Here is a 19,810-nt window from a genome sequence, read left to right on the forward strand (position 1 = left end):
CTTTACAGAGTACTAGTTTTAATTCCACAACGGCAACAAGGGACAGACTTGAACAAATGACATCTCATCTTCCATTTCCCACATTTGTCATCTGTTAGCGCCCTTGACCTCCTAATCAGACTGCCATAGCAACAACAAGACGACAAGACGGCGGACAAGTTGTGTCGTGTTATCAATTTCTCTGACATGACAATGTAATAAACAGCAATAAATGAACTTGTAGTTTGAAAGGCAGCGTGGCAAATTGAAGCGCTGGGTCTGAAATGCGCCTGGTGCACGAGAAACAATGAAGATGATGGAACATCTAATATGGGGAAAGACAAGTGTTTACATTGTCGCTTTCCCTTTCCGTAGTCGGTTGGCATCTATTTGTTTTAAAATATATTTCCCTTCTTTATTATTCCCCATAACTCTTCCACCCCTCCCCTAATTGGAGTAAACTAATTGACAACAACACAATGCAGGTTTCTACTTCCAGTTTATACATACTATATATGCATTTCACAGACAGCATATTTTACATTAGTTATCTGTTGTTTGTTTTCAGTCCCAGCCTTCAGCTAAAGTACCCTCAACCCCTCCCATCTATCTCTGAAGACCATCCAGTCTTGATTTGCTAAGAGTATTATTATATTTTTGGTCGATTGACTATGACTTTTCAAATCATCCAGCAGTGCTATTTTATACATTCCTGAACCTGGGAAGATAAACAAGCTACACACAGTATGGGAAGTACCAAAACAAAGATCTAATTATTCTATCTCTTCACAGCAAAATCTGCAGAGCTGGGATAGTTGTAGCCCCCATATATATATATAACATTCTACTGGTTGCAAGAATTTTGTATAATAATTTCTATGGAAAAACTCTACGTTTTGAATCTGACTTTGGTTTGTTTATCAGTTCATAAACCATGTGCCGTGGAATCGTTACATCGAAAATCCGTTGTTAGTAATTTTAGATAGAGCAGACTTTTCCATACATCTTTGTTAACTGCATGTGTGACATAACTCCACCAGTCCTATTTATCATGTCATAGAAAGATTATACTGTTTTAGTTTGTTTTTCTCTCCCCATTTTATTTTTTAATTTTTTAATAAATTAATATATTTGAGTTTAACCATAATATTTGTTTTAATTTTTGTTCTGTATTTTCTGGTGGATTAAACTGAAATTGCAACCAGCTTTCTGGAGAAAAATAGCAATATTTTGGAGATTATTTCATTTTCAAACTAACGAAGTGAGAGCTTGTAATCTGAATGAAGGGAAAAAGGCCATTCTTACCAATCTGCTAGAGAACCCGTTCGGATTTAAGTATAGTTTTTGTATGACTGAAGCCTTTAATGAGAGGTTCAATGCATTAATATTAAATCATTTCTGCCCTCCAAATTCATATTCATTATATAAAAGGGCCTTTTAATTTTGTCTGGCTCGTCATTCCAAATAAAGTGGTGTCTATTTGTTAGCATATTGGGGACTTTTGTTGCTGTTAGTGCATTAGCATACACACTGGAAGTGAATGGAGAATTAGCTCTATGCTAACACTAACACGCTAGCGGTGTTGACGTAGCCTCTGTTTTAGATAGATCACATTGCGTGTAACCTGACCACAGAGGTCTGGTGTGTATTGGTCCAAGCTGTTGAGTCTACCTCATCGTTCATCAATCATCCATACATTCATTCATGAAGGCCTTGAGGCTATTCACCTGTATGTGAGACAGACTGGTTGATAAGTTGTGACTCCTAATGCTTGTAGTGCCTCCGGGACATCTTAGCTAGGGACTTCTACACTTTGAAGTTCCAGTTCAGATTGATGAACACTTTCAAGGATTTTTAGAACAGAGTTCTGTGTGTTCTATTTTGTTCAGTTTTATATGGAATGAGCAGTGCTTTGTGATGTCGTCAAATAGTGAGGTTCAATGTTCATCAAAGGACGCGTTGTCTCCCCAAAGGGTTCCGTCGATGTCAGACGGTTCAACGTGAAGCTCAAACGTCAGATTGCAGGTTCGTGGTAATCTGACAAACTGAATGCTGTGAATGACAACAAAGAGGTAAAGAACTTGGAAGAAGTGGAAGTATTGATTTCTGATGACCATTTCTGATTTGTGTCACTACTACGTTGAAAACAATGATCATCGTGAATAGTAAGGCTGATGTAGATAGATATCCATAAGGCTGTTTAATATCTGCTAACTCCCACTCACGTCTTCATGATATGTGACCTCTACTGATTACCTCTCCTCCCATCAACTTTCCCCTCCAAAACATGGGATTGAAGGCTTAACATGTGATCTGACGTTGAAAATATCCCCTAACATCTTTAGCTCTCCCAGTCTAATTGCACCGCTGCTATTGCCTTTCCAGTTTCAGAGCCTGTGGCAATTACAGGAATACAATGAGGCTTGCGTTTTCTCGCAGGGCATAGGGAATGTATATACTAATTCGCAAAGTGCTACAGCTGTCAGTGCATTTTCTGCTCTGTTACTTCAATAAATTGGAAGTCGGAGTAGGGAAAAAAATTGAATATGGCATTATGCGCTGCCTCCAATGGATGAACCCTTCTTGCAAACACAATTTGAACAATTCCATTTTCTCCGATGAGGAAACGTGATGTTGTCATTTTAGAGATAGACAGATATTCATGTCTCAGTTTCCTAATAACGAATTTCACCTTTCAGGAAACAATTATTGTGAATAGCATTGTATCTGAACCAAAAATAACATGTTTGATTATAACCAATAGTTAGTAATAATGTTATAGATAGTTTGATTATGGTATGGCTATCAACCCTATCCTGATTTAAAATTGAGCTGGAACACATCCTTGCACTCCTAAATAGTGTAGTTTATTTTGGGTTGAGAGGGCTATCTCTCTCTGTCTCTGCTCTCTGTTGCACCATGTTGAACAGTGTTGCAGTCATTGTGAGGACCCGGTCGTCCTCCAGCTTGACCCTTAACTTCCGTGCTTAGAACATCTTCCTTATTGTTTAGTATCACTGATGGCTGGGTGCAGCTGCAGAGACAGATTCTCTTCCTCATGATTAGCCTTTCCCCCTTCTGTCTCACAGATCCCTCTCTCCTAGCTGTCACTCACAGCCTCACAGTCTCCCTGCTCTGCACTCCGTTGCCTCGCCTCTCCCTAGTCTCTCCAGCCTGAACCAGGAAGCTCCGTGGAGTATTCTAGAATCTGTCCAGAAGCTTCCAGAACCGGGGCTGTGGCGGCTTTAATGATGCCACTGCATAATGTGGGGTCTGGAGGGCACTGTGTGAGGAGAGGGGAGAAGAGGGGAGAGAGACTCAACAGCCAAGAGAGAGCAGGAAGACTGAGGCTGAGATGGAGACAGGAGGAGCAGTGTGGGTCTAAAGCAGTGTGGTGTTAACAGCAGCCTGTACCAGTAGGAGAGAGGGAGAGAAAGAGAGAGAGAGAGGAGCACTTCCTTGTTAGGGATCATTTATTAACCGAGATCATCTTTTAGTTCGCCTTAGGGTAATGACTAATGTCAATGGCAAATTTCACAGTTGTCTAGAGAAATGAATTAAATTTGTTAAAAAAAGGGCCTTTGGCTTGTTGTACACGTTCATTTATTGGAGTTGGTGAACTAGGAGAACTGTTAAGCAACCAAGAACTCTGGCTTAATTTCTCCCCCACATGAAACACTGACCTTTATCTCTCATTATTGTGGCAAAAAGGAGGATAAAAATGTAAAAAACAGACCTGATCTGCCATGGAGTGGATACTGATATTACCACACATTCATAGATGTAAATGAGACCTATAGCCATTGTTGGAATGTTTAACCGTTATTGTGAACCACACAAACTGCCCTGCATCTCACTTTGCTGTAACCGATTTAATGTGTGTTCGTATGTGTGTGTGTGTGTGTGTGTGCGTGTGTGTGTGTGTGTGTTTGTGTGTGTGTGTGTGTGTGTGTATTTCACATCTTTCTGTGTGTGTGTGTGTGTGTGTGTGTATCTGCTAGGAACATATCAGAGATTAAGACTGGGGCGTGTTCTCTAATCCAACCATTGAGACCTAGCGGTGTGTGGAGGGAGATTGGAGTGCAGACTATGCCCCCCTGCTGGCCACGACTCATGCCATCGCCACTGCTCCACAAAACAGGCCGCGCCCCTCCCAAAAGAGCTTGTCAGGAGGCTACCCTCCCTGTTCTCCTCGCCGCCCCATATTGACAAGCCCAGGGGGTAGTTCAGGAAGAATAAACCCAAAACAAGGAGAGGTCTCTTTCTCTCTTTCTTTCCCCCGTCCTTTCTATACAGGACAGATGACACAATGCCTGGATTCAGACTGTATGTGGGAGTCCTATGAACTGCTGTACTGGCCCACATGCTTCGGGCTCACAGCGAGAGGTTAATTGGGACAGGGGTTAAGAAAATAAGGAACAAAAATCATTTCCACAATCACAGGAATTGAGGAGGCTGGGGAGGAATCGTTTTGGGGGAACTGTTTGTTTTTTTCTTCAACAGATTGAGGGCATAGTGAAATCATATGCAAGAGGCAACATTGGGTAGAGAAACTGAAAGATGAATGTGTATGTGTCAAAGAACAATCATTTAGGTCGGAGTGAATTTCAAACAGGAAGTCAACCTTTAAAAAGATCAAACCAACATTTTGTTTCCCTCGTTCTTCTGTATGTGTAAGTGAATCCCAGACTCTGCTGAATAATGACCAGACAGTGACCACAGTCACTCAGTCAGACTCTGCTGAATAATGACCAGACAGTGACCACAGTCACTCAGTCAGACTCTGCTGAATAATGACCAGACAGTGACCACAGTCACTCAGTCAGACTCTGCTGAATAATGACCAGACAGTGACCACAGTCACTCAGTCAGACTCTGCTGAATAATGACCAGACAGTGACCACAGTCACTCAGTCAGACTCTGCTGAATAATGACCAGACAGTGACCACAGTCACTCAGTCAGCTTCATTTTCATTCTCAACTATCACATCTCTAGAAGTGAATGTAGCATTTAGCTGTTCATTCCGTCGGCTGAAGTGTTCGTCTACAGATTATTTAATTGCCCCACAATTTTCTCCTGTCAGAAAAGCAACGTGTATCTCTGATGAAAACGACTAGGAGATAAAAGTGGGAATTAATTAGCCACCTCGTTAGAGACCTGGAAGTGTCTGCCGTGCATGGTTGTGTGTGTGTGTGTGTGTGTGTGTGCGTGCGTGTGCATGTGTGCAATGTACATGCGTTTGTGTGCACGTGTGTGGCTATGTGTGGCCAGTGGCCTAGCAAGGCCGTGAGTAACGACAGAGAGGTTGACGGGGTGGATATATGAACTCATCTGTCATCGTCTGTTCTCACCTTAAAGGGACAATCTGGAGTTGCAATCAAATCAAATCCAAATCAAATCAAATGTATTGGTCACATACACATGGTTAGCAGATGTTAATGCGAGTGTAGCGAAATGCTTGTGATTCTAGTTCCGACAATGCAGTAATAACCAACGAGTAATCTAACCTAACAATTCCAAAACTACTACCTTATACACACAAGTGTAAAGGGATAAAGAATATGTACATCAAGATATATGAATGAGTGATGGTACATAACGGCATAGGCAAGATGCAGTAGATGGTATTGAGTACAGTATATACATATGAGATGAGTAATGTAGGGTATGTAAACAAAGTGGTATAGTTTAAAGTGGCTAGTGATACATGTATTACATAAAGATGCAGTAGATGATATAGAGTACAGTATATACATATACAAATGAGATGAGTAATGTAGGGTATGTAAATATTATATTAAGTAGCATTGTTTAAAGTGGCTAGTGATATATTTTACATCAATTTCCATCAATTCCCATTATTAAAGTGGCTGGAGTTGAGCCAGTGTGTTGGCAGCAGCCACTCAATGTTAGTGGTGGCTGTTTAACAGTCTGATGGCCTTGAGATAGAAGCTGTTTTTCAGTCACTCGGTCCCTGCTTTGATGCACCTGTACTGACCTCGCCTTCTGGATGATAACGGGGTGAACAGGCAGTGGCTCGGGTGGTTGTTGTCCTTGATGATCTTTATGGCCTTCCTGTGACATCGGGTGGTGTAGGTGTCCTAGAGGGCAGGTAGTTTAACCCCGGTGATGCGTTGTGCAGACCTCACTACCCTCTGGAGAGCCTTACGGTTGTGGGCGGAGCAGTTGCCGTACCAGGCGGTGATACAGCCCGACAGGATGCTCTCGATTGTGCATCTGTAGAAGTTTGTGAGTGCTTTTGGTGACAAGCTGAATTTCTTCAGCGTCCTGAGGTTGAAGAGGCGCTGCTGCGCCTTCTTCACGACGTTGTCCGTGTGGGTGGACCAATTCAGTTTGTCCGTGATGTGTATGCCGAGGAACTTAAAACTTACTACCCTCTCCTCTACTGTCCCATCGATGTGGATAGGGGGGCCTCCTTTGTTTTGTTGACGTTGAGTGTGAGGTTATTTTCCTGACACCACACTCCGAGGGCCCTCAGCTCCTCCCTGTAGGCCGTCTCGTCGTTGTTGGTAATCAAGCCTACCACTGTAGTGTCGTCCGCAAACTTGATGATTGAGTTGGGGGCGTGCATGGCCACGCATCCTTGGGTGATCAGAGAGTACTGGAGAGGGCTCAGAACGCACCCTTGTGGGGCCCCAGTGTTGAGGATCAGCGGGGTGGAGATGTTGTTACCTACCCTCACCACCTGAGGGTGTCCCGTCAGGAAGTCCAGTACCCAGTTGCACAGGGCGGGGTCGAGACCCAGTCTGCCTGCGAGCAAGACATCCTGGTCCGTGACGGGGCTGGTTTTCTTTTTGTAATCCGTGATTGACTGTAGACCCTGACACATACCTCTTGTGTCTGAGCCATTGAATTGTGACTCTACTTTGTCTCTATACTGAGGCTTAGCTTGTTTGATTGCCTTGCGGAGGGAATAGCTACACTGTTTGTATTCGGTCATGTTACCGGTCACCTTGCCCTGGTTAAAAGCAGTGGTTCTCACTTTCAGTTTCACTCGATTGCTGCCATCAATCCACGGTTTCTGGTTTGGGAATGTTTTAATCGTTGCTATGGGAACGACATCGTCAATGCACTTTCTAAAGAACCCGCTCACCGAATCAGCGTATTCGTCAATGTTGTTGTTGGAAGCAATGTGGAATATATCCCAGTCCACGTGATCGAAGCAGTCTTGAAGCGTAGAATCAGATTGGTCGGACCAGCGTTGAACAGACCTGAGCGCGGGAGCTTCTTGTTTTAGTTTCTGTCTGTAGGCAGGGAGTAACAAAATGGAGTCGTGGTCAGCTTTTCCAAAAGGAGGGCGGGGGAGGGCCTTATATGCATTGCGGAAGTTAGAATAGCAATGATCCAAGGTTTTACCAGCCCTGGTTGTGCAATCGATATGCTGATACAATTTAGGGAGTCTTGTTTTCAGATTAGCCTTGTTAAAATACTCAGCTACAGTGAATGCAGCCTCAGGATATGGGTTTTCCAGTTTGCAAAGAGTCAAATAAAGTTTGTTCAGGGCCATCGATGTGTCTGCTTGGGGGGAATACATACGTCTGTGATTATAATCGAAGAGAATTCCCTTGGTAGATTATGCGGTCGACATTTGATTGTGAGGAATTCTAAGTCAGGTGAACAGAAGGACTTGAGTTCCTGCATGTTGTTGTGATCACACCACGTCTCGTTAACCATAAGGCATACGCCCCCGCCCCTCTTCTTACCAGAAAGATGTTTGTTTCTGTCGGCGCGATGCGTGAAGAAACCAGCTGGCTGCACCGATTCCATTAGCGTCTCTCGAGTGAGCCATGTTTCCGTGAAGCAAAGAACGTTACAGTCTCTGACGTCTCTCTGGAGTGCTACCCTTGCTCGGATTTCATCAACCTTGTTGTCAAGAGACTGGACATTGGCGAGTAGTATGCTAGGGAGTGGTGCGCGATGTGCCCGTCTCCGGAGTCTGACCAGAAGACCGCTTCGTATGCCTCTTTTACAACGTCATTGTTTTGGGTCACAGGCTGGGATCCATTCCGTTGTCCTGGGTGAAAGGCAGAACACAGGATCCGCTTCAGGAAAGTCATATTCCTGGTCGTACTGATGGTGAGTTGACGCTGCTCTTATATTCAGCAGTTCTTCCCTACTGTATGTAATGAAACCTAAGATTACCTGGGGTACCAATGTAAGAAATAACTTGTAAAAAAACTAAATACTGCATAGTTTCCTAGGAACGTGAAGCGAGGCGGCCATGTCTCACAGCGCCGGAAGTATACTGTTTCGTCACTGTTTCAGTGAAAAAGCTGAAGGATTGGAGAAATGTAACCCCTCTCAAATTCATAGACAGAGCTATGAGTAGAATGACGGACTATCCACGATATCAACGTTACAGTGTTAACCATGTTTTGAGGTTATACAGTGTTTATTTACATTTCCATTGTTTACAAACATTGGAGTAAAAAAGCTTATAGTTGGGGTTTGGATGGGGAACGGCATTTGAACTAAGCTCATGAGGCATTAGTAAGTTATGTTGTTGAAGAATCAACAGGTACATACAGTATCAATAATATCTAAGTCCAAAAATGACGCAGCAACTGCAGATTGCCCATTTCATGATTGACAGTGATAGGTTTGATGGGGAAATAGACCATCCATGTAACGTTTTGGGGACAGAACTATTTTCGTTTTTTACTTTGAATATTGGATGGAAAGTGTATTTTCTACATCGGGACCCCAGAAGGATGTCGTAGCGTGATTACGTTGAACAAAGCTCTGTGGTTGTTGATTACATATGAACTGTCTCATGAGTGGAGAGTAATTAGCTCAATAATCTGGATTCAAAGTCAGACTAGAGAAGAGCTGCTTTTCCAGTCTTCCCTGTGATGGAGCAGCACACACTGTGTTAGACACTGACATAGACCTACATACACACAGTATCAGACACAGACAGACAGACAGACATAGACCTACATACACACAGTATCAGACCCAGACAGACAGACATAGAACTACATACACACAGTATCAGACACAGACAGACAGATATAGACCTACATACACACAGTATCAGACACAGACAGACAGACATAGACCTACATACACACAGTATCAGACAGACAGACAGACAGACAGACAGACAGACAGACAGACAGACAGGCAGGCAGGCAGTCAGCCTTGTCAGGCTACTGAGCAGTGCAGCTGCCCTAACCTTAACCCACTCACACCCATACCCAGGAAATTTGCTTTAAAACAGGAACATTTTCTCTCAGCCTTAAGGCAAAGTACGTAAAATAGCATGAGATTAGCGTTTTAATGTTTTATATTTGCCCCATGGCAAAATGTGTCAAATTGCAGGAAGCTGGCTGCTTTCCCAAACATTTGGGCCCACCCACCAACAAATGTATAGTTTTGCCACTGCCTTGACCCAACCCTAACCCTAACCTTAACCCCTAAACTAACTCTAATTCCTAAACCTAACTCTTAACTTTAACCCTAACGTTAACCCCAAACCGAACCCTTAATAAGCCTAAAATGTTAACAAATTCAGGACATGAAAAAAGTCCTGACTTTTCATAAGAAAATCTTGTTTTGGACCTTCTGGTGACTTGTCAGGACAATATGGTGACTTGTCAGGACATTCTGGTGACTTGTCAGGACATTCTGGTGACTTGTCAGGACATTCTAGTGATCTGTCAGGACATTCTGGTGACTTGTCAGGACATTCTGGTGACTTGTCAGGACATGCTGGTGACTTGTCAGGACATTCTGGTGACTTGTCAGGACATGCTGGTGACTTGTCAGGACATTCTAGTGATTTGTCAGGACATTCTGGTGACTTGTCAGGACATTTTGGTGACTTGTCAGGACATGCTGGTGACTTGTCAGGACATTCTGGTTACTTGTCAGGACATTCTGGTGACATGTCAGGACATTCTGGTGACTTGTCAGGACATTCTGGTGACTTGTTAGGACATTCTGGTGACTTGTCAGGACATTCTGGTGACTTGTCAGGACATTCTGGTGACTTGTCAGGACATTCTGGTGACTTGACTTGTCAGGACATTCTAGTGACTTGTCAGGACATTCGGGTGACTTGTCAGGACATTCTAGTGACTTGTCAGGACATTCTAGTGACTTGTCAGGACATTCTGGTGACTTGTCAGGACATTCTAGTGACTTGTCAGGACATTCTGGTGACTTGTCAGGACATTCTAGTGACTTGACTTGTCAGGACATTCTAGTGACTTGTCAGGACATTCGGGTGACTTGTCAGGACATTCTAGTGACTTGTCAGGACATTCTAGTGACTTGTCAGGACATTCTGGTGACTTGTCAGGACATTCTAGTGACTTGTCAGGACATTCTGGTGACTTGTCAGGACATTCTAGTGACTTGTCAGGACATTCTAGTGACTTGTCAGGACATTCGGGTGACTTGTCAGGACATTCTAGTGACTTGTCAGGACATTCTAGTGACTTGTCAGGACATTCTGGTGACTTGTCAGGACATTCTAGTGACTTGTCAGGACATTCTAGTGACTTGTCAGGACATTCTGGTGACTTGTCACGACATTCTGGTGACTTGTCAGGACATTCTAGTGACTTGTCAGGACATTCTAGTGACTTGTCAGGACATTCTGATAGGAAAACATGTACACACACACACACACACACACACACGTGATGGTGTTTCATAGTCAATGTTTAAGCCAAAAAGTAAAAAAGAGATTGTGAGAACATGAGTAAATATTTGGAGTGTGTGTGAATACATGGCACACATCTGCCTTTTGGTTGTTAGATATTCTATTTCAATGAAATTACCTTTCAGTGTGAGGACTGTACGTCTGCTGAGCTCAACGGTGAGGGGGAATATGGTGACAAATAGCCATAAACAGAGCATGCAAATGCTGTGGGGAGACAAATGTCCAACCTTGTGTTTAGTCAGGAGGTAAGGTCACCCTAACCCACCTCTATCTATCAGTCTTCTAATCAGTTAAAAACAAACCAATGCATAGCTCCCGCTAGCTCCCACTAGCCCCCGCTAGCTCCCGCTAGCCCCCGCTAGCTCCTACTAGCCCCCGCTAGCTCCCGCTAGCTCATTTGTGATGAGTGTTCCTTTTACCCTCTTGCAGTGATCCAGAGATAGTAGAATTAGAGCCTTGCTCCTTGCAATTAAAACCTTATTAATGGAGGAGTATGTCTGTGCGTAATCTAATTGCAGAACACGTTATAGGAATGATTCATTGTAAATAGTCTAGCTGTAAATAGTCTAGGAGGCTATAATGATAACACTTTCTGAGAGTGTGGCCCCTACAACTGCGCCACTGATATTTCTAAGTGAAACAATATTCCATAAAGAGTTAATGCTGTATTGTATGTTTAACAATAAGAATTTGACCCATAAACGGTATCACTGCCCTTTCTCAGTAGAATGCAATATCAGAATCTCCTGGTTTACAAGAACTATCGATTTAGATGTAATTCATTAGAGCTGTGGCAAAACATGATTTACATTTTATTAGAAAAGGACATTACACTCTCTTGCCCCAGCAATATTTCTCAAGCATCACAGCCCGGTCTCATAGACTAGACGTAACATAGCAAATGTAAAGACGCTCAAATCAGAATGATATGTCCAGTTTGGTATGGTTACATAAGACAGAAGGTTACTTGGGTGGGTGGGTGGGTGTACGTGTATCGTTGACGGACATTTAGTGCAAACTTTGAGCAACCCAAAGGTTGTGTGTTCAGAAGACTTGCTACTTTTGAGCTACTTTGCAACTACTTAGCATGTTAGCTAACCCTAACCTTAACCCCTTAGCACTAGCCACCTAGCTAACATTAGGCACAACATATTGGAATTCGTAACGTATTGTACAAATTGCAATTCGTAACATGGAATTTTCTTAACATATCATAAAAATTGTAGTCCGTAACATATCATACTAAATGGATGATGGACATCTACAAATCAATACATACCATACCGTAACATATACTAATTGGAGTGTCCCGGATTTACACTTATTGTGTTACGTCTAGCCCTGAGTCTAAGTTGAGCATCACTGTGACTAACAACTGTAACATCCGAACAGGGGAGTAGTGAGCGAGAGAGACAGGGGGTAGAGAGAGAGAGAGACAGGGAGGTAGAGAGAGAGAGAGACAGGGAGATAGAGAGAGAGAGACAGGGAGGTAGAGAACGGGGAAGGCAGAGAGGGAGGTAGAGAGAGAGAGAGACAGGGAGGTAGAGAGAGAGAGACAGGGAGGTAGAGAGAGAGAGAGAGAGGGAGGTAGAGAGAGAGAGACAGGGAGGTAGAGAGAGAGAGAGAGAGAGGGAGGTAGAGAGAGAGAGACAGGGAGGTAGAGAGAGAGAGAGAGGGAGGTAGAGAGAGAGAGACAGGGGAGTAGAGAGAGAGAGACAGGGGGTAGTGAGAGAGAGACAGGGAGGTAGAGAGAGAGACAGGGGAGTAGAGAGAGAGAGAGACAGGGAGGTAGAGAGAGAGAGAGACAGGGAGGTAGAGAGAGAGAGAGGGAGGTAGAGAGAGAGAGACAGGGACGTAGAGAGAGAGAGACAGGGGAGTAGAGAGAGAGAGACAGGGGAGTAGAGAAAGAGAGACAGGGGGTAGAGAGAGAGAGAGACAGGGAGGTAGAGAACAGGGAAGGCAGAGAGGGAGGCAGAGAGAGAGAGACAGGGGAGTAGAGAGAGAGAGAGAGAGGGAGGTAGAGAGAGAGAGACAGGGAGGTAGAGAGAGAGAGACAGGGAGGTAGAGAACGGGGAAGGCAGAGAGGGAGGTAGAGAGAGAGAGAGACAGGGAGGTAGAGAGAGAGAGACAGGGAGGTAGAGAGAGAGAGAGAGGGAGGTAGAGAGAGAGAGACAGGGAGGTAGAGAGAGAGAGAGAGAGGGAGGTAGAGAGAGAGAGACAGGGAGGTAGAGAGAGAGAGAGAGAGGGAGGTAGAGAGAGAGAGACAGGGGAGTAGAGAGAGAGAGACAGGGGGTAGTGAGAGAGAGACAGGGAGGTAGAGAGAGAGACAGGGGAGTAGAGAGAGAGAGAGACAGGGAGGTAGAGAGAGAGAGAGACAGGGAGGTAGAGAGAGAGAGAGGGAGGTAGAGAGAGAGAGACAGGGAGGTAGAGAGAGAGAGACAGGGACGTAGAGAGAGAGAGACAGGGGAGTAGAGAGAGAGAGACAGGGGAGTAGAGAAAGAGAGACAGGGGGTAGAGAGAGAGAGAGACAGGGAGGTAGAGAACAGGGAAGGCAGAGAGGGAGGCAGAGAGAGAGAGACAGGGGAGTAGAGAGAGAGAGAGAGACAGGGGGTAGAGAGAGAGAGACAGGGAGGTAGAGAACTGGGAAGCCAGCGAGGGAGGTAGAGAGAGAGAGACAGGGGGGTAGAGAGAGATAGACAGGGGGGTAGAGAGAGAGAGACAGGGGGTAGAGGGAGATAGACCGGGGGTAGAGAGAGAGAGACAGGGGGGTTGAGAGAGATAGACAGGGGGGAAGAGAGAGAGAGACAGGGGGGTAGAGGGAGAGAGACAGGGGGGTAGAGAGAGATAGACAGGGGGGTAGAGAGAGATGGACAAGGGGTAGAGAGAGAGAGACAGGGGGGTAGAGAGAGAGAGAGACAGGGGAGTAGAGAGAGAGAGAGAGAGACAGGGAGGTAGAGAGAGAGAGACAGGGGAGTAGAGAGAGAGACAGGGAGGTAGAGAGAGAGACAGGGGGGTAGAGAGAGAGACAGGGAGGTAGAGAGAGAGACAGAGAGGTAGAGAGAGAGAGAGAGACAGACAGGGGAGTAGAGAGAGAGAGAGAGATAGGGAGGTAGAGAGAGAGACAGGGAGGTAGAGAGAGAGAGACAGGGGGGTAGAGAGAGAGAGACAGGGGGGTAGAGAGAGATAGACAGGGGGGTAGAGAGAGATAGACAGGGGGTAGAGAGAGAGAGACAGGGGGGTAGAGAGAGAGAGACAGGGGGGTAGAGAGAGATAGACAGGGGGGTATAGAGAGATAGACAGGGGGTAGAGGGAGAGACAGGGGGTAGAGAGAGAGAGACAGGGGAGTAGAGAGAGAGAGAGGGGGGAGTAGAGAGAGAGAGAGAGAGACAGGGAGGTAGAGAGAGACAGGGAGGTAGAGAGAGAGAGAGACAGGGAGGTAGAGAGAGAGACAGGGGAGTAGAGAGAGAGAGAGACAGGGGGGTAGAGAGAGAGAGAGAGAGAGAGAGAGAGAGAGAGAGAGAGAGAGAGAGAGAGAGAGACAGGGAGGTAGAGAGAGAGAGAGAGACAGGGGGTAGAGAGAGAGAGAGAGAGGGAGGTAGAGAGAGAGAGACAGGGAGGTAGAGAGAGAGAGAGAGACAGGGAGGTAGAGAGAGAGAGACAGGGGGGTAGAGAGAGAGAGACAGAGAGGTAGAGAGCGAGAGAGACAGGGAGGTAGAGAGAGACAGGGAGTTAGAGAGAGAGAGACGGGGAGGTAGAGAGAGAGACAGGGGAGTAGAGAGAGAGACAGGGAGGTAGAGAACAGGGAAGGCAGAAGGAGTGCTCTACACAATATTCCCTCTGGTGAATACATCAATCACACCTCTGTGGTCCATTAATACCGCAAAAATTTCCCTTCATTCATCAACATTTTATTTGGCTTCTTTGACATTGGCGTTGGATGTTTGTGATGAGGCATTTTTCTTTGGACTGGGCGGGCGTGAAGCAGGCAGGCAGGAGGGCGGGAGACAGGACAGACTAGCTGCCAGAGCAGAGCCCAGGTTTGGTTGGTTAGTACAGGGCAGAGGAGAGGAGAGTGGAGGGGGAGTGTGTCTTTCAGAGAAGCAAATGTAAATGGTTCTTCAATCATTAATCTCCGAGGCCTGATGGAGCAGAGTGGCAAGCCGAGCTGTTGAATGTCTAAATAGGGCCGTGCATGCTGATTTATTATGGAGATCCATGCATTAGAGCCCATGGCCCATCCGTAGCCAATACTACCGGACAGCTAAGGACACCTCTGCCAGGCACCACCCCAGAACAGACACTCAGACCTGGGGTGCAAAACAACAAAACACAGGGTGGAGGATGGACACGCTGTGATTGAGACAGATCGATGGTTTTAAGGAAACATTTCTAAATACAAATATGGAGTTCTTTGATCTTAGTATTGTTTCACAGATGTTCCACGACATTTTGTCTTGATCCTCTACAATGGGTAACTCATGTGGAGTAAAAATATAACTGGTTATACATCATGCTGGGGGTGCATTTGGTTCTGTTAAGCTTCAAACACAATTATCTGGTGTGTTCTAATCTACCGTTACTGGACCATATTTTTAACCATGGTGAAGCTAAACCAACAAAAAGGTTGCAAAAGGAGTAACCTTTTCACGGAGTGTGTTTGTGCGTGTCTGCGTCCGTGCACGTACGCATGTGTGTGTGAGAGTCAGTACGTGTCAGCGGCTGTGTGTGTGACCATGTGCACGTGCACGTACGCATGTGTGTGTGAGAGTCAGTACGTGTCAGCGGCTGTGTGTGTGACCATGTGCACGTGCACGTACGCATGTGTGTGTGAGAGTCAGTACGTGTCAGCGGCTGTGTGTGTGACCGTGTGCACGTGCACGTACGTATGTGTGTGTGAGAGTCAGTACGTGTCAGCGGCTGTGTGTGTGACCGTGTGCACGTGCACGTACGTATGTGTGTGTGAGAGTCAGTACGTGTCAGCGGCTGTGTGTGTGAGGCGAGGTGGTCTATTTTGGCCGAGGTAATCCATCCATTGTGTTGGAGTTCTTCGTCTGTATCAATTCATTGAAAACACGCCGGCCCCGAGGTCTGTAACTGAGCTGACCCCTCTCCTCTCCTCTCCTGCCACAGCTAGTAGAGAGAGAGACCTGCCTGGGATTGGGGGTGCAGGGAGAAAATTGAGGGGGGAGAAGGGGGTTGCTAGCGGACCATGGGAAAACACAGTCCCTCTACTCTCTAAAGCACTTGTTCCACCCCACTTCACCCCACACCCACCCCATGTGTGCCACTTGTCACTGACCCCCCCCCCCCCATCTCTTTTGAGACTCTCTCTCTGCTGTGTCGAAATTGAACCCCCACAACCTCCTACCCCCCCAAAACCACCAGCCCCCCATTCAGTCCCCCAGGCCCCCATCCCAGACTTCCACACCCCCATGCCCCCATGACCCCAGGCCCCTACCTCCACCTCTCGTGCCCAGAGCCGGTGCAGTGTGCTGGGGCAGAGGCCGTGCCAGATCCCCGTGTCCAGTCCTCCAGAAGAGGGAAGACTAAAGGACCACAGAATAACACAGTGGATCGCTGTCATTGTCTTCAGGCAGGGAGGCAGGGGCCGAGAGGAAGATGCTTTTGGGGAGGTAGAGACTAACACACACATACACACACACACACACACACACACACACACACACACACACACACACACAGACACACAGACACGTACACACACACACACACACACACACACACACACACACACACACACACACACACACATATACACACACACACACACACACACACACACACACACACACACACACACACACACACACACACACACACACACACACACACAGACACGTACACACACACACACACACACACACACACACACACACACACACATATACACACACACACACACACACACACACACACACACACACACACACACACACACACACACACACACACACAAACACACACACACACACACACACACACAGACACATGTACATACACACACACATGTACACACTCTCCCATCCATATGTGCAAACTTTAAGCAGTTAAAGTAAAGTAAATGTTTAAAGGTAAGGATTATTACAGTTGTGTGCACCACTCAGACAACATTTTAATTGCTCTACGGTATCCATCCCTTTGCCTACAGTAACTTTCATTAACACCATGAAGGGGATTTTTTTTTAACTAAATTAATCATTACCATGGACCATTAAGTTCTCCATTTTCAAATAATTGAATTTGTCAGCAGTTATTCTCTGTAACTGAAAATCATTCATAATAGCTGCATTGGATACTAATTAAAGAAACAAACACTGGAAGTCTGTCCCAACCCTGTCCTAACAAGCAGGATATGTTGTTGTGAGGATAACTTGCTGCTGTAACAGGCTACACTAAACTAAACACTGTTATTCTGATAAACGCTGAGTGCTGTAAGACATCCAGAAAGACTTGGGAAAGGAAAAGGGAAGAAGGGGAAGAGTTGCAACCAGCAGGGGGAGGTAGGACAAAGGGAAAGAGAGAGGGACATATAGAGCTACAGAGAGAGAGAGAGAGAGAGATACATATAGAGCTACAGAGAGAGAGAGAGAGAGAGAGAGCTACATATAGAGCTACAGAGAGAGAGAGAGAGAGAGAGAGAGAGCTACATATAGAGCTACAGAGAGAGAGAGAGAGAGAGAGAGAGAGAGAGCTACATACAGAGCCACAGAGAGAGAGAGAGAGAGAGAGAGAGAGACATATAGAGCCACAGAGAGAGAGAGAGAGAGAGAGAGCTACATACAGAGAGAGAGAGAGAGAGAGAGAGAGAGAGAGAGAGACATATAGAGCTACAGAGAGAGAGAGAGAGAGAGATACATACAGAGCTACAGAGAGAGAGAGAGAGAGAGAGAGAGAGAGCTACATATAGAGCCACAGAGAGAGAGAGAGAGAGAGAGAGAGCTACATATAGAGCCACAGAGAGAGAGAGAGAGAGAGAGAGCTACATATAGAGCTACAGAGAGAGAGAGAGAGAGAGAGAGAGCTACATATAGAGCTACAGAGAGAGAGAGAGAGAGAGAGAGAGAGCTACATACAGAGCTACAGAGAGAGAGAGAGAGAGAGAGATACATATAGAGCTACAGAGAGAGAGAGAGAGACAGAGAGAGAGCTACATACAGAGCTACAGAGAGAGAGAGAGAGAGAGAGAGAGAGCTACATACAGAGTCACAGAGAGAGAGAGAGAGAGAGAGAGAGACATATAGAGCCACAGAGAGAGAGAGAGAGAGAGAGAGAGAGAGAGAGAGACATATAGAGCCACAGAGAGAGAGAGAGAGAGAGAGAGAGATACATACGGAGCTACAGAGAGAGAGAGAGAGAGAGAGAGAGAGAGCTACATACAGAGCCACAGAGAGAGAGAGAGAGAGAGAGAGAGAGAGAGACATATAGAGCCACAGAGAGAGAGAGAGAGAGAGAGAGAGAGAGCTACATACAGAGCTACAGAGAGAGAGAGAGAGAGCTACATATAGAGCCACAGAGAGAGAGAGAGAGAGAGCTACATACAGAGCTACAGAGAGAGAGAGAGAGAGAGAGAGAGAGCTACATAGAGAGCTACAGAGAGAGAGAGAGAGAGCTACATACAGAGCTACAGAGAGAGAGAGAGAGAGAGAGAGAGCTACATAGAGAGAGAGAGCTACATACAGAGCTACAGAGAGAGAGAGAGAGAGCTGCATAGAGAGCTACAGAGAGAGAGAGAGAGAGAGAGAGAGAGAGAGCTACATATAGAGCTACAGAGAGAGAGAGGGAGCTACATAGAGCGAGAGAGAGAGAGCTACATAGAGAGCAACAGAGAGAGACAGAGAGCTACATAGAGAGCTACAGACAGAGAGAGAGATACATAGAGAGCTACAGAGAGAGAGAGAGAGAGAGAGAGAGAGAGATCTACATACAGAGCTACAGAGAGAGAGAGAGAGAGAGAGCTACATAGAGAGAGAGAGCTACATACAGAGCTACAGAGAGAGAGAGAGAGCTACATAGAGAGCTACAGAGAGAGAGAGAGAGAGAGAGAGAGAGAGAGCTACATATAGAGCTACAGAGAGAGAGAGAGAGCTACATAGAGCGAGAGAGAGAGAGAGCTACATAGAGAGCGACAGAGAGAGACAGAGAGCTACATAGAGAGCTACAGACAGAGAGAGAGAGATACATAGAGAGCTACAGAGAGAGAGAGAGAGAGCTACATAGAGAGAGAGAGAGAGAGAGAGAGAGAGAGAGAGAGAGAAAGAGAGGGTGAGAGAGAGTGAGAGAGAGAGAGAGAGAGAAAGAGAGAAAGAGAGAGAGAGAGATAGCTACATAGAGAGCTACAGAGAGAGAGAGATAGAGCTACATAGAGAGCTACAGAGAGAGAGAGAGCTACAGAGAGAGATAGAGGGAGAGAGAGAGAGGAAGAGAGGGTGAGTGAGAGTGAGAGAGCGAGAGAGTGAGTGAGTGAGAGAGAGAGAGTGAATGAGCGAGAGCACTCAGAGAAAAGATAGAGAGTTAGCATGGTTGCACTGCAGGCAGCCTGATCGATCTCATTGGCTTTATGGTGATATATCAACCACTCCCCACTGAAAGGCTGACTGGCTGGGTGGATCTCCCCTTGGCTGACTGGCTGGGTGGATCTCCACTTGGCTGACTGGGCTGGGTGGATCTCCACTTTGCTGACTGGGCTGGGTGGATCTCCCCTTGGCTGACTGGGTGGGTGGATCTCCACTTGGATGACTGGCTGGGTGGATCTCCACTTGGCTGACTGGGCTGGGTGGATCTCCCCTTGGCTGACTGGCTGGGGAGATTAGCTGTAGGAGTACTACCACAGTATCCTGCTGTATCCTGGCCTATCTCAAATCCAGCTGTTAACACTGCAGGTGTGGCATTCTAAACTGCACACTGATGATCTCTGTCTATGTCCAGAATCAGAAAAGGTTCGGATAACTTTTTGTTTATTTGTGTGTTTACCCCTGTTCCTTCGTTTCCGTTATCTTCCAAGTATTGTGAGGCCCATTTGTCGGGATCTGGGAACCTATATGTGAACTGTTTTCCACCATTATATTACTCTGTTTAAAAACCTACCCTTGATATTCCTCTTCTTTCACAGCCACAT

This window comes from Oncorhynchus mykiss, chromosome 7, assembly GCF_057628025.1.
Source record: "Oncorhynchus mykiss isolate SJ-2025 chromosome 7, ASM5762802v1, whole genome shotgun sequence".
Taxonomy (NCBI): domain Eukaryota; kingdom Metazoa; phylum Chordata; class Actinopteri; order Salmoniformes; family Salmonidae; genus Oncorhynchus; species Oncorhynchus mykiss.